The sequence below is a fragment of the Nannospalax galili genome, unplaced genomic scaffold (genome assembly GCF_000622305.1).
Source record: "Nannospalax galili isolate Female #2095 unplaced genomic scaffold, S.galili_v1.0 scaffold540, whole genome shotgun sequence".
Taxonomy (NCBI): Eukaryota; Metazoa; Chordata; class Mammalia; order Rodentia; family Spalacidae; genus Nannospalax; species Nannospalax galili.
Window position 1 is genome coordinate 9,189 of NW_008348613.1, and position 16,670 is coordinate 25,858.

The 16,670-nt window shown below is 42.4% G+C and overlaps 1 long non-coding RNA gene across 1 annotated transcript; it reads left to right on the forward strand.

The window, feature by feature from the left end:
• Positions 1-4,447: 4,447 nt before the first annotated feature.
• LOC115072462 lies at positions 4,448-14,712 on the forward strand. Its single transcript, XR_003851518.1, has 3 exons — positions 4,448-4,572; positions 14,033-14,131; positions 14,250-14,712. It is a non-coding gene; the product is annotated as an uncharacterized LOC115072462 (long non-coding RNA).
• The last annotated feature ends 1,958 nt before the right edge of the window (positions 14,713-16,670 follow it).

Below are 16,670 nucleotides of genomic sequence, written 5' to 3' on the forward strand. Positions count from 1 at the left end.
AAATATTCCCTCCTTGTCTTACATACATACCCATGTAGGCATATAGAAGGGAAGGGGATTATTAACCACAAAAAAACCCCAAACACAATATATCAGAGAGATTTTCTCCTTCTTATAGACAGTTCAAGAGCCATCTGAATTAACTACATTAAAGATCACAAAAAAGAGATATTAATATTATTAAAGGAGACTATATGACAGAGGAGAAAGGAAGACTTTAAAGAAAGCTGTCTCATGTGGACTAGATATGACTTTACTAACCCCGGAAAAAGAGATGGAGCACAGACCAAGTTATTCCCAAGATGGAATAGTTTGGCCCTCATAGGGAGGCATCAAAATAAGATGATGGACCCTAAATGCCAAATGTATCACAAAACCTGCCAGTGGAAGGAAATAAAAGTCCATGATTGTTCCCACGTATAATGCTATGAATGGAGGCCTCAGTTCTCAGGACATTAGTAGGAAAGGGTCAAGAATCTTTCACAAACTGTGAGAAAAGTGACAAGGGACAGCACTTGGGAGGCAGAAGCAGATGGATCTCTGTGAGTTCGAAGCCAGCCTGGTCTACATAGTGAGTTCCAGGCCAGCTGGGGCTACAGGGATACCCTGTCTCAAATAGATCCCCCCAATTTTTTTTTTAATTTATTATTTTATGTGTATGAGTGTATTGCCTGCATGTATGTGAATGCGTCTATGTTGTGCAATGCTGAGGAGGTCAGAAGAGGGCTTCAGATTCCCCTGGAACTGGAGTTAAGGACAGTTGGGAATCGAACCCGAGTCCTCTGCAAGAGCTCCTAACTGCTGAGCCATCTCTCCAGCCCCTCAAACTAGATTTTTAACCCAGTCCAAAGAAGGAGTACCTACTTGGGTAAGAACTGGCAAATAGACTTCACTCAGATCTCCCATTTTAAGGCTATAAATACTTCCTATGCTTCATTGACACTTTCACAAGGTAGATTGAGGATTTCTCTACAGGAACCAAAAAGGTACAAAAAGTCTCTAAAGCTGTTATTAAAGGCGACCATTCTTCACTTTGGACTTTCTACGTCCTACAGAATATTAACTAACCCTCCTTCCCAGCAAAAACAATTCAATAGGTCTTCACTGCTCTGGGGATCACTTATCAACTTCATGTAGCGGGGAGAAAATAAATCATCTAGAAAGGTTGAAAAGGCTTAATCATACCCTTAAAAAGACCTTGTCAGGAAACCTCTGAGTCCTGGCTTAAAATTGCTACCTATAAGTCCTTCTTGGAGTAAGAATAGCTCCTAAGGATACCTTAAAATTTAGCTCTTTTGAAGTGCTATATAAAAGGACTTTCCTGACTACATGTTTACCTTTTGACACAGAGAACCTAGAGCCTATCAAATATCTAGACAATCTAGGACAGATGCAACAAGCTATAGCAGATTATGGGAATGAGGTCCCAGTTTGGCACCTGCAACCCCAACACTTGGGAAACTAAAATAGCAGGATTATTAGTCTGAGGTCAATTTGGGATACATTGAGTACCAGGTGAACCAGGGCTACATAATGAGACCCTATCTCACATTTTAAAAAAAAGAAAGGAGGAAGGAAAAAAGTCTTAACATTTAATGAAACAGAGGAACGTATGACTTAGTCCCAGAGGGAAGTGCCACACTCTGATAACCATAAAGGGCCATGCCAGGTTCTAAGTGGAATAACATTTGGGTTTATCTTTCTGGAATCAAACCTGTCTCTTTTGAGGATACACAGGAAACAACCCTGGCTAGACCTATACAACTTCATGGGAGTTCTAAGCCTTCTCTTCAAAAGGAACCATAAGAGAAAATATTTAGATAATAGCAACAGCTTCTATCTGGATATCCTTCTTTAATGATTTTGGTTGATAATTTGCATTAATTTGCAAATATTATTCCAGGGTGCTCTATAACTAGCTTTCCTATTCTGCACCATCCTAGTATAGTCTACAATCATGGCCCATTTCATTCAGGTCTCTCATTTAATGTTTTTCCTAATCACCATTCTCCCTAGTACACAGGCAATGATGTGATGCCTATCTTCTTCACATCTATGGCTTACTTAAGGGCCAAAATGTAATTGATTTCTGGATTTGGCACTGTGGGAGGGGAGTAGGAACTGGAGAAAAACATATCAACATTAATGTGAAAGATGCCAATTGTCAGAGAGACTGGAAACCCCCACTTTAGTTACTTACCACAAATAACATACTTAAGAACAGCTAGTCATATGCAAATGTAGAAGAGGTTGTGCTATGTAAATGAGGGATAAAGGGCCATGTGCTTTTTGAGTGTAGGCTTTTCCTTCAGCTCACTTGCCTACTCCCATTCTCAGGAGTGCTTTCCCTTTCTTAATAAACTGTCTCTATTCCTATTTCTAATCACTGTCTCTGAATCAATTCTTTATCCTTGGATACAAGAGCCTGGAAACTTTGAGGGGTGCCCTGAGACTCAGATCCATACCTACAGTACCACCAGCAACTGTGGGACCCTGAGACCCTCTTCATTCACCCACCACCTCCCAATCCCTCCCCCACTAATTGCTCTTTTAGTTTCTGTAAAATGCTTGGTTGCTGCTTTAGGCATGCCTAGACATGCCCTGGCATGCCCTGACCCCCACCTACAACCCCCCACTCCAGAAAACTATAGATTAAGCAAGCCCGGGCATGAAACTGCCCTATAAGGTAAAAACGGAGACTCCTGGCCCCACAGATAACAGTCAGCACATTCCACAGCCCTGAGAATAGCACCCACCAATAAGGAACCTCCAAGGCTGCATCCTATACATCCAATCAGTTTAAAATTATGTTGGCGCGCGCAGGCTCCTTGAATCAACCAAAATGTATTTCGGTATCCCCCTTCTCTCTTTGTCTAAAACCTATAAAAGGCTTCACCCTCTCTTACTCCAGGCTCTCAGCACTGATCCGTTGCGTTGGTGAGGTTTGAGAGCCCGAGCTTAAGCCCAAATAAACCATAAACCTTGCTTTTGCATTTTGGTGTGTTGGGTCCTCGGTGGTCTTTTTGGGGTCCTGTGAATGAGGTACAACACAACCACATCTGGAAATGTGACATATGTTCATAGAATCCTTGCAACCATAAAAAAAGTTTCCTTGGACAATATTCCAAACAAACTACCCATATTACCATGTCATACCCCTCACACCAACACAGGGGATAAAAATTCCTTTTGTCTCTAACCCAAATCTTTTATCTGAATTACTAATGTTGCAGCTGGCTTCAATATCACTAGAGACCCGTTATGTAAAGGAGCTCAAGCTATGTAAATTACTCCAGGAGACTCCAAACCTTCTCATGTACCTCTGGCCAAAACTTTGTTATTTTTACCAGTCCTCAAGAATCACACAATTCTCTGATTTTTGTTGTTGTTTTTCAGAAAGGGTCTCACTTCTTATGTAGACCAGGCCCAAGCTCTCAGAGATCCACCTTTCTCAGTCTCCCGAATGCTGGGATTAAAGGTGTGTTCCACCACACCCAACCTTACACAATTAACTGATATCTTACTTTACTTTCCTTCACAGTGCCTTAGGTGTTTGTGATAAAGCCTTCCCATTAAACTGTTCTGTATGAAAAGATATCTGTTGGAACTATACTGAAAAAAACATTTAACTGGTGGCTCAATTGGACTAAGAATACCAAGAGTCCCCCAATACCAAGGGGACTCTCACAAGCTTATTCCTGGATTCAGTGACATATTCCCCTCCTATTCCATCAAAACCTCGCCCTGTATCCAAATGTTAATTCTGGTTCTAGAGAATGGCTTCCTTTGCTTCAAGCTCGTTTTGATGTTTCTTGGTCAATTCCAGGGTACAAGTTGGTATATATAATTTGTAGTAGATGAGAATCAAGTGGCTATTGGATATACCATAATTTTTTATAATTTGTCATTTCCCCTAACTCTTCCATCTTCTCTCAATAGGCTAACTAATCAGAGTTGTAGTAGACATCATGACATTGGGTAAAACAGTTAGAGGAATAACATGCAATGCTGACAACACACAGTGGCATAAGGTCTAACTACCTAAAATTTCAGGTAATGAATTCAAACTACTTCAAGTCATTATATCTGATGGTTCATAGTAACTTTGGGCTAGATTACTTGCTAATTGAGCACAGTGGAATATGTGTGCTTGCTAACATTTCCTGATGTGTACATTAATATACAAATCAGATAGAAGGAGCTGGAGAGATAGCTCAGTGGTTAAGAGCAATTGTTGCTCTTCCAGAGGACATGGGTTCAGTTCTCAGCACCCACATCATGTCTAACAACAGTCTATAACGACAGTTACAGGGAATCTGATGTCCTCTTCTGACCTCTGCCCTTCCTAACCTGTTTTCTACTACTTTTAGGATCCTTGGTAACTATTACTCTACTCCTCATATTTGATCCCTTGATTTTAAACCTTCATGTAACATTTCTATCTTCCAGACTCCACAAGTTCCATGCTAAAATGATGCTTCAAGTTTTCCATCCTATTTCAACCTCAGAACTACCTGTTAGTGCATCTGGATCCCTACATCAAGCATTCAAAAATTTCCACTCCTAAGGAAGGTAGGGTTGGCTGCCTTAACCTCAGCAGAAACTAGACTTCCATGCTTCTACAACTGTTAAGATTAAGGGCTAGAGATATAGCTTGATGGTAGAGTGTTTGCCTAGCATGCATGGGGTCCTAGATTCAGTACCTATCATTAAAAATAAATTAACAAATTAATTATTTAATGAATTAATAGAAATGCCTGCTGTTAGTCATGCCTGTAAAGCTTTTCTGTTTTGATTTAACAATTACAATTACAGAAACAGAAGTAATTTGGTTCCTAGAAGTAAATTAACTTGTTTCTCTAGATTCTTGCCTTTTCTAACCTATTGTCCCCCAGTAACTGTCATCCAGGAGAGATGTTTATTCATCACCTAACATTCTTTAACTTGCCATGCACTGGTTACTCCCAGCAATGGGCAACCTCAGGCCAAAAAGGGAAACTTTTACATCTTTACCACACCTCTTTCTGCCTACTAAGTACCCCAGTCTGTAAGCGATGGCAGGCTCTGATTCTTGCATCAGAGACTGTTAGAAACATTAGTCTTTTCTTTGAAACCCTGTAAAATTTGGAACTTGGTTTATGACCAAGAATTCTAATATTTTAATCCTACCATACCCTGTAAAATTTAAGGAAAGGCAGTATTGTATTCCAGAACCTGATGGCCTGGGGCACTGGATATCTTTTCTCTTTGGGCTGATTCTTTTAAACTAGCCAGCCAGGAAAGATTGTGAGGTAGGGCTGCAGTCAATAGAGAAAAGACACAGTATTTTTACATTAGGGATAAAAGCCTACCAAGCTTTGGGGTCCTGTGTACTTGATGGATCTGAATGACCATGCAACACACCTTTCTGCAAAAGTAAAATCTGCCTTGCTGAGTTACTTTTTACTTTGTCAGTTTGAAGTATTCATGGGGTCCTTGAACGTTGGATTCTAGTTTTAACAATTTAGGGGCTTGTCCGGGATTCTAATTTCATCTAATAAGAAGTCTAGAACCCTAATTTTGGTGAGACCGGTCCCACTGCCTCACTGGGGTGACCCCAAGGCATGGACATTTGGTACTTCCTGGATTGGTAATGATCCCAAGGCAGGAAAGTCTCTTGACTGTGTAAGGAAAGGGTCCAAGAAAGCACTGTGGAGACCAGGAAATTCTGCACACATAACAAGCTAAGAAAAATCTTGGGAATGACAAAATATTGCCTTGGTGATTGGGACATTCTAGGGTTGTTTGAGAGTGAATGAGACACACAATTCAATGCAAAATGAGTGTGGAGCCTTGACATGCAGCTCCTTCAAGGGAATTGGTCAGAGACTGGTGAAGTAGCATACTTATATGCAAGAAACTTCCTTCTTAGAGATGGGGGAATATTGAACTTCTAAGAAACTCTCAATTTAGATGCAAGAAACCTCCTTCTTAAGGATGTGGGGACTAAGCTTCTAAAGGACTAGAATAGGAGCTAAATAGGCCAAACTGAGCTCTAGGAAAAAAACAAAATGAGGGTGGGGAATGAAAAAGAAAGTAAGAAAGAAAATAAATAGATTCCCCCAGTGGGAAAACTAATTCCTCTGGCTAGTCTAAAGGTTTTCCCACCTTTTTCTGCCCTAGATAAGGAAAAAAAATTAGCAATGCAAAAGAGACCTCCAAAATCTCCACTTCCCTCTAAGTCCTTAGAAGAAGTTCCAGGTTTTATTTCCCCTTGGATGGGGAGGAATTGGATTTGTTCATGCTCCACTAAGTAGCACTGAGGTCAGGGGGTCCTGACACCAGAGGTTAAATTCCCCAACCAGGACCCCAGATAGATAACAATAATGAAGTCCATAGGGAATGAGAGTTCTGACTATGAGAGGGATGAAAGAATTGGTTCCTTGATCTCAAAATATCAGTAAGGCTTTTAATATCCAACTAGGAAAAGATAAACGTTCAACTGAATTATTTTTTCTTTTCACAGACTATAGAGACCAGATAAGAAAATATTCTGAATTAAATCTGGAGGACTCCCTTGTCCAGGGAATGCTTAAACTACATGTTGTGTCCGGCAGTTGACCAGAGATTTATAAAAAGTTACAAAAGATAAAAATTAGAACAGAGTGGCTTAATATGGTTAGGTCTGACACCACCTTTGATAACATGGTCCCTAGGCAGTTACTTTTCTAAATGGATAGAACCTTCACACATATCTGGTAAGGTTATAAATTAGGACTGAATTTTTTTAAAAAATTATTTTTTTTTAATTTCATGCAATGCCTGTGGAGGTCAGAAGAGGGCTTCAGATTCTCCAGGACAGTGACAGTAAGGTACTGGCCACATTCAGAGGCAACCTGAGCATCTCTTTCCTGGATCTCAGAGGTCCCTGTCTTTCCATTTTGGTGTTCAGACCTGGGGACACCAAATCTTTGCACCAAAACCCCTTCAAGCTCTTTGCCTCCAGATTTGCCTCTCCAGCCTTTCTCTGACACCAGGGGAGGTCTTGTTGCTGCAGACTCAGCCCTCTCTCTACTTTTACTGCTTACTATGGGGTCCCAACTATCAATCCCAAAAAGATAGCCCATTGGACTGTCTCAGAAAAAAATCTCTAACAACCTGGCTTTACTGAACTAAAATCTAAACATTCAGTTCACTTATGTACCCAAATTGGACTAAATACCAACTTGATAACAGAAATATTTGGCCTGAATTCAGAACTTTTGATTCCACCATTTTATGGGACTTAGATCACTTCCTCCAGTGAAATGACAAGTAGTTTGAGGTCCCTTACGCCCATGCATTCATTCCTGCCTTTCCATCTATTCCTCTCTATCCAGATACCAACTCATATAGCAAAATCTTCCCCTTTTCAACCATGATCTGGCTGATGAGCCCCCTCCTTATAACATCCCCCCCACAGCCTTCTCACAGTCCACAGTTTACCCTCAATTCTCCTGTTGGATAGGTGTGTCCTCCAAGAGAAACAAAGGGGAAGACAGTCATCCCACCCACCCAATTGGTTAGCTTCAATTACATGAGGAGAAGGGTCTAAGGACAGACTGCTGAGGAAGCTGGGAAGCAGCAGAAGGTCACCATCTTGGTGGGGAGCTGGTGGCTGCAGTAGATCTCAAAAAGCTCAGCCGAGATGTAGGGGAAAGAGCCCATGGGCATCCATGCCTTTGTAAGTGACCCCCTCGCAGATAGCATAAGCTTTGTTGGCAAGCCCAAATAAATATCTTTATTCTCCAAACTGTGGCTTAGAATGCCTTGTGTCAGTTTTCTTGGTCAGGCGTAAGGACAGTGTGGACCTGGGAGCCAAGAGAGTGCATGTGTGGGTCTCCCAGGAGAGAATTTGGCAGTACAAATTGGTCTCCCAGCCCTCCATTTCATCTGCGCCTTCCACATCACCCTCTGCTCCCTCATCTTCAAATCCCTCTTCCTGCCTGGATACCCCCATCATCTGCCCCCCCACTCCTATTCTCCCCTGACCCCAGCCTTTCTCTGAAAATACTTCCTTCACTCACACCTGCTTCCTTGCTACCTGCTGTCCTTATCAATCCCTCTGCAGTTTCCCTGCTCCTTCTCTTTACCCACCTCCCTTTTCCCCTACCCATTATCTGCTCAAAATCCCAATCTCGACCCCAACTGTAACCCCAATCCCATCATATGTTTCCCCTCTGGGAGGCAGTGGAAATGCAGGGTAATGTCGGAATCCACATCCCCTTTTCCCTGTCAGACATGAGCCAAATCAAATTTAACTAGGCTCCTTTTCTGAGAATCCTACTACATTTAGAAAGAAATTTCTCTGCCTTGCACAATCATACCTTCTGACCTGAGCCAGCATCTATTTTTGGTATTTGTTGTTGCTCTTGTTCTTCTTCTTCTTTTTTTTTTCTTTCGGTATTTATGAGACAGGGTCTCCATGTAGCCCCCAGCAGACCTGGAACTCGCCATATAGACCAGGATGGCCTTGATCCCACAGAAATCTGCCTGCTTCTACCTCCCTAGTGCTGGGATTAAAGGCCTGCACCACCGCATTTGGCTCAGACATCTATTATATCCTTAAATCTATCTTCATTCCTGATGAAAAAGAAAAAATTTGGCAGGTAGCATATACTCACGTTGATAGCCTCCACAGGCAGTGATGATGCTCTTTCCACCACTAAATCCAGATGGGCTTAGCAGCCAAACCATGTGGGCAACTAAAGTATAAACCATATGATCACCTGGCTCACTGAGGCAATTACCAAATATACCAATTTAGACCTCTCCAGACCCACAGCCACCCTCTTCCTTCACATCTAGTTTATCAGCCAGTGAGATCCTGATATCTGAAAAAAATTATGACAGCTAGAACAGGGACCTGAGTCTCCCCCCAAAATGTAGCTTTTAAGGTTTTTAATAATTGGGAAGATGAGGAGAAAAGGGAAAAGGAAAAACATTTAAAGGGCAAGTACTAACTCCTGGCTTCGGCCTTTCAGAATCGACCACCTCAGAAGGCCACCCCCAGTCCCATGTCCTCCTGATAGACTTCTCCCAGAGCCTGCTTCCATTGTGGCAAATCAGGGCACTGGGAAAAGGTGTTCCTGAAACTTTAGCCTTATTCCAGTGGCTCTGTTTCTTTAGAGAACCCTGAATAATACACTTGGTAATTGAGACAGTGGCCTGTCACCAATATTCCTTTTGTGGTCATCACTCTTTTTGTTTCATCTTGGTCAGGACCCTCAAAAAACTCTCACACCCCTATATCTGGAGTCTCAGGTATCCCCCACTTGCCTAGGCTCACTCCTAAGGTCCTTTGTACATTCAGGCAATTAACTATATCACACTCCTTCATCATTGTATCTGAATGACCCATATCCCTCTTAGAAATCGGACTTAGGTAAAAAAAAAAACTGGGGCCACCCTACACCTTCCCCCCTTTAATTCAACAACTATCTTTTGTTTAATGTTAGACTTTGGCTTGGCCAATACTTTCTGTTCCCTCCTTGAAGACCACTCCTACTTAGAAACTTCCATCAATCCCAAGGTCTGGGATATTGATAACTGAACAACTACCAAACACCATCATCCTGTCAGGGTCTCCTTAAGGGATCCCAACTTCTATATCATCCAGGCCCAGTATCCAATTTTCCCTGCTACCTGCAGATGACTCCAACCTCTAATCAGTCACTTTCTGAAAACTAACCTCATTGCCCCTATAAAATCTCCCCATAATACTCCTATTCTGGGAGTAAAAATACTGAACATCTCATACAGGCTAGTCCAAGAAAATGAATGTTGTCATTACCCCCACTCACCCAATGGTCCTCAAAACACTAAATTCTCCTAGCCACCATCCCTTATTGAGGCCAGCCACTTCACTATCCTGGACCTTAAAGGCACCCTTTTTTTCTGTCTTTTTGAGACACGATCTCCCTATAGCCCCAGCTAGCCTGGAACTCACTATGTAGACCAAGCCAGCCTTGATCTCACAGATCTACCTGCCTCTGCCTCCCAAGTGCTGGGATTAAAGGCATGTACAACGCCTGGCAATAAAGGCACCATTTTTACTATTCCCCTGCATCCTGACTCTTGGCCTCTTTTTTTCTTTCACCTAAGAGAACCACAGCACCCTAATGGCCTAACAATTCACCTGGACAGTCCTTCCCCAAGGGTTTAGGGACAGCCCACACTATTATGGCCAGTCCCTACAAAAAGACCTTTTTACCTTATGCCTTTTACCAAGTCACCTTCTTTAATATTTAGTTAACCTATTACTTTGCAGCCCCTCCAAAGAAACATGTATAGAACACACCATCAGTTTACTAAATACCTTTGCTGACTGGGAATATCACGTATTCTGCCAAAAGGCACAAATATGCCAGAGCACAGTCCTCTACCGGGGACTGCAGATCACCCAAGATAAATGAATAATCCCCTCCAATAGTATTGCTAACCTCCTAGAAATCCCGCTCCTATCTACAAAAAGAGATCTTCTCTTTCTGTTAGGCTTCTTTGGGTTCTCCCATCTTTTCACTAATTGTGCAACCCCTGTATGATGCAACTAAGGGCTCCTTAGATGAACCACTCCTATGTCCCTCTTATCTCTCTACCCCAATAAAAGCCTTAATACAAGCACCAGCCAAGTTCTCCAGTATCTCCCCAACCCCCTTAAGCCATTTCCCCCTTACCATCATTCTGAAAAGGGACAGGCTTTGGCCCTCCTCAGCCAGGAGACTGGTAAGACTTATCACCCCATTGCTTATCTCTTCAAACAGCTTGACTCATATACTAGGGCTAGCTCCCTTGTCTTTGGGCAATGGCAGTCACAGTCCTCCTAATTCTAGAGGCCAATAAACTAACCTTATACAGCCCAACTGTTACTCTCTCTTCCCTCTCCCTAAAGGACATTTTCAGCCATTATTCACTTCTCATCCTACTCTCTCCCAAAACAGCTCCTGCATATACACCTTCTCAACCCCAACCTCAATTTCCAGACCTGCTCCATTCTCAAACCAGGCACCCTCCTCCCTATAACTTCCACCTCCCCACTAGACCTCTCTGTTCTAGTATGCTCCTACTCTAAAACTCTCAACCTTGCCCTCAAACGCTTTCAACCACATAACTGACACACAAATCCCAGAGTCACCCTATTGGTTCAGAGATGGAAGCTCATAAAAGGCACTGACATATACCATGGGATATGCCATTCTGGAAGGGTACCCCAACCAACCAGTCCTCTAGCCCTCCCAATCCCAAAAGACCATAGATGCAATACCCCTGCCACTCCCAACAGGCTGAGCCAAAGTCCTTACCTTTGGCTTGCCAAAGGGAAATTTGTAAACATCTATATAGACTCAAAATATGCCTACAATAGTCTCCATTCCAATATTTAGCATGGAAAGAAAAGATTTCCTTGCCCAAAAGAGAACCCCCATAATCAATGGCCAGTTTATTCATGACCTGGTTCTTGAAGGAACTCACTATCTCATCAAGTCTGTCATCGATCTAACCCCAATACTAACACGAGCCCCTCCCCTTCACTCATTAGGCTAGAGGATACCTCCCAGGTATCAACTATCAATAGACTTCACCAATATGCCCCCCATAAAAAAACATAAACTCCTTTTGGTACTTGTAGACACCTTCACTGAATGGGTTGAGGCATTCCCCATGACTAATAAGAGGGCAAACACAATTTCCTCCCTTCTCTTTCAAGAAATTATTCATTTCAGCTTACCCATCTCTCTACAGTTTGACAATGTTCCTGGGTTTGTCTCTAATGTCACCCAGTCTGTAGCCCAATATCTTGATACCCTAGAAATTTTACCTACCATACTGACCACAATTCCTCAGAAAAAATCGAGAGGGTTAACAGAACTCTTAAAGGAACACTTATCAAACTAACAATGGAGACACCTGGACTGAGTAAAATTACTTCCTTTAGTTCTCCTCAAGCTCTATACCCTCCCCCAAACACCCCTCTTACTGAGCCCTTTTGAGCACATGTATGGGTGGCCCCTATCCATTATTGGATTGTCATTTACACCTCCTATTCTCCCCCACCTCCATAATGGTCCCTCTCCTAACCTTCTTAAACTCCTCCCTATGGAAACATACTGATCTTTTCCTCCTAGTCCCCTTGGAGTCCACTCCACCTCCACCCCTTCAGATAGGAGACTCTGTTTACCTGGCCTCATTCCATCCTGACCCCATATAACCAAAATTGGAAGTGTGTTTTACAGTCATTCTAATTACTCCCATTGCAGCCAATATAGAGACAGCCCTCCTGGGTCCATATATCACACCTTGAAAAGCTACCACCCCTCTTTTCTAAGCAATCCCAACTGACCCTTACCTCCCTAAAAATAACAAAACTGATATTCAAACAGGACTATTCCACCATAAGTCCTTCTAATGGCTTTCACCTTGCAGCAGCTTTGAGTGTTCTTGATGAAGATACAACAGGACCTGTGGCTGGTACCCCTACCCATCAGGACATTTGGCCCTTTACTTCATCCTCTTCCCACCTCCTTCCCAATCCAAAAACTAATATTGGCCATGACACCCACTTGGTGCCTTCTTTTCACTCTCCCCTTGATCCCGGCTCTCAACAGCCAGATGTGCCTCCTTAGTTGAACCCACCAGCAACTAAAACCCACTAATTCTACCTTCTCTTCTGACTGCTGGGTTTGTCTTTCCACTAGGGTTCAGAGGTCCCTGGTGGTCACAACCCCCCCCACCTTTCCCCATGGATAGATTCCTGCATGAAATTACACTTTTTCCTAATGACTGGCCCATTCCCAAACCCCATACCCATAACTGATCATTCAAAATGACTTCAATTCTTCTACCCCGTCACAATCCTCTAGTCTTTCTGCAACCCTGAACAATGGGTTTACCACCCTCCTCCTATTAATTAACTCAACTGGCATATTTTCCATTCTCTGTTCCCCAGTCAACAGACCCCCCAACTTGAATTCTTTCAACATCCTCTATGGGGACCTGTCCACTGACACCCTCCTCTTCTCACAAGCACCTCTCTTGCATATCTTGCTTCCCTGATTCCCCCTCTCCCTCAACCATTCTAGGTAAGCTTTCTGCCTCACTCTGCAACCACATCCTCTGAATCCAGCCCTCTTCCAACCACCCAAACAAGGACCTCTCCAGAGACAATCTACTCTACACTGCCCTAAAACAAAATGATGGTAAATGGAAAGTCCCCCTCTGGTTTTCTGGACCCTGACATCTGTTACTAGACTTCCACCCCTCCAATTCCTGTTGGACCAGTGTTTCTGTGTCACACCTCCCCTGTCATTACCTGGATGCATTGCCTCTCATCCAATTCTGCCCCCAACTGCAGGGTCCTATCCCTCTTTGACACTAACAATAAAACACTCTCTGTTAACCTATCCCTCCACCCAACTCACTTTCAATTAAAATACATCCTAAACCCTCATATTACTCATCCCCTTTTCTACTACCAACCCATATCTAATGTTGGAGATGAGATTTCCATCTAACCGAATTGGTCCTGAAATTAAAAAATCTCTCATCTCCTTACACTATCATAACTCAATCTGCCTCAGCTCCTCAGGAGTTTTCTTCCTCTGTGGTTCCTCCACCTACACATGTCTCCCGGACAACTGGTCAGTGTTTTCACCTTAGTCTTTCAATACCTTGACATCCAACTTGTCCCAACAACAAAAGAATCTTTATCCCACTCATGGCATCCCTTCTGTCCTTACCTTCAATCACCCACCAAAAAAGGGCCCCTCAACTTTTTCCTATCATGGCCAGACCGGGCATCTCTTCTGCTCTTGGCACAGGCATAGATGGAATCACCAACTTCACCTATTACTTCCAACAGTTATTTTAAGCCTTTTCAGACTCCCAAGATGAAATCGCAGCCTCCATCACTATGGTCCAAAATTATATACCCTCTCCTCAAAGGAGTTGTTCTCCAAAACCAACGAGACTTGGACCTATTAACTGCTAAAAAATGGGAGGTATCTGTCTCTTTCTCCAGGAAGAATGCTGCTTCTACATCAACCAGCTGGAAATATTCAGAAATGCAGCAAAGAAACTGTGGGAATCAGCCTCGGAACTTCTCAAGTATTGAGAAATGGTAGGAACTTGGTCTGGCATAAGACAATGGCTTCCTTAGTTGACCCCTCTCTTGAGACCCTTGGTTTGTATCCTCTTTTTAGTCATCATTGCACCATGGTTAATCAACTTTTCCAAAGATTCTTACAGAATTGCAGGACTGTAGCCCGTATGACTGCCCAAGCTACCACCTGGGATCAAATCAAGACTATGTTCCTGCTCCATGCTACCACAGGACTCCCTTATGCCCCTCTTCCAATGGACTCTGAAGTCCCCGCCCCACAATGACCCCTCTCAGCAGGAAGCAGTTGGAATTTATTCTTCTTTGAGGTCTGGAATAAAGAAAACATGCACAACCCCCCCCCAACTGGTCATAAACCATCACTCCCTTTGTTAACCTTGTTTCAAAACTATGTCCCTGGATTATGTTACCCCCAGCCATAAAGCAATTCCTGTTCTGCAAACAAGTCCTTCTGCCCTTATCAGGCCCTAGGCCCCTTACAAACACCAACCCTCATAACTCTGTCTTCACATACTGATAAAGTCCCCTGCTACTTGAATTGGTGTGGTTGCTGCTCCAATTTCTGCTGGTCAGCTCCCAACCCCCCAGTGACTAATAAAGATCAATTTGAATTGTTGAGGTTGGTTGCTGTTTTTTTCTACCTGTGACTCTTTCCACTCCTATTCCTAACAGTTTTGACTTCTTGAATGGTATATTTACTGGTTTCTAAAAGTGACTATTTTAAATCTTTACATTGTTTTACATGACATTTACTGGTTTCTAAAGGTGACTATTTTGGGTTTTGACATTGTTTCCATGACACATTTATCTGTTCTTAAAGGAAATTGGTTTGGATTTTGACATCTTTTTGTATGACATTTAGATTTATAAAGGTGACTATTTTGGATTTTTACATTGTTTTGCATAATATATTTGTTAGTTTCGAAAGGGAACTTAAAAGTTTTTCTAGCCATATGCCTTCAACATTAGCCAGGGACCAAGGGACATTTTGTGATGGGTAGACCAGGGAAGCTCATGTGAATTTGCAGTACCCCAGAGCCAAACCTTACAAAAGACAAGCTGCGAAAGGCAGGTAGCTACAACAGTGGGAGGCAAAAAGGGACAGCCTGCTTTGATGGGAGGCTTAAGATGCAGGTTTCATTCATCTTAATTCCTGTCCTTTCTGCACTATGATTCCAAGTTGGTTTTTCTCTGACATAGAGTATTTCCCTCTATGAGACTCATTTGCTCCATGCTTGCTTTTGTCCCTGCCCCATCATGTCCTGGGAACCTGTTGTTCAATTTCTAGTTACAGAGTCATGGACAGACTAAAGAAAAAGAGCATTCTAATACCACCTCTTTCCAACTTCTTTTAGGTCCCATTATTTTCTGTATTCTCCAGCACATGGGTAAATAATCCAAGATTATATATGGTAAATTATAATATGTTTTATCTAATCCAGACAAGCCAATAGCCCTCTTTAAAAGAATTCAGCCTGAGAACTATCAGGCTTGCCTCTTATTTAATTTAAAAAATTAAAATATGGAGTGAGGGGCTAGAGGTTGAAAGCACTGGCTGCTCTTGCGGAGAACATGAGTTTGATTTCCAGGATTCACATGTGGTGAAAAACTGTCCCGAAACTACAGCTCAAGGGGCTCTGATGTCCTCTTCTGACCCCCGTGGGCATTGCACGACATGGGTGCACTTACATGCATGCAGCAATACATTCATTACACATAAAAAATAAAATAATGAAATATTTAGAATATGACCTGAAAAACTGCAAATTAAAAAAAAAAAAGAATCAGAAGGAACACTGAAGGGAGTTAAGATTCAGGCCACATGAGAGCCAGATTAGGAAACCTTCCCTAACTTTACAATCATTAGAAATTGGTAGGGGCCAATATTTCCTCCAGAGGTTTTATGGATATCGGGTCCTACATAGGCAGGATAAGATTAACCAGGCAACATATAGAAAGAATCCATTAAGGTCATATGGCATTAGAGAGTGACATTAGTATAGTGAACAATCTGAACATACTCCCCCTTCTTTAGGGTCATTAATAAAGAAGGAGAGGATACAAGTACCCAACCCCACCTTGGTAAGATACAAAGCTAGTGACTAATTCAATAGGTGCTACTTTTTTTCATAGGATAGGAACAAGAGGATCTCCAGAGAACACTCTAGAGAGGGTGACAAAAAGATTTGGGAAAAGTTCCAAAATATCTTCATTTAAGCCTTTTAGGTTGTCTGCCTCCAGTAATAGAAACACTAATTGTGGGTATAAGCTTTCAAGGATCTGGTCACCTCAAGTATAACCAGGGAGGATCTCAGGTTTGACACTGGTAAAGACAGATACTTCTGGCACTCTGATCCTGCTTAATCATGGGGGCTCACTGCCATGTACCCATGGATTCATGAAGTTTAAACATAACAGGTGACCTCTTAAAATGGGTCTCTTGTAAATTTCTGTTCCTAATACAAGACCCAGCAGATGAAAAAACTCACCTGGACAAATGTACATAAACTATTTCCAACAAAAGTTCATATTATTATTT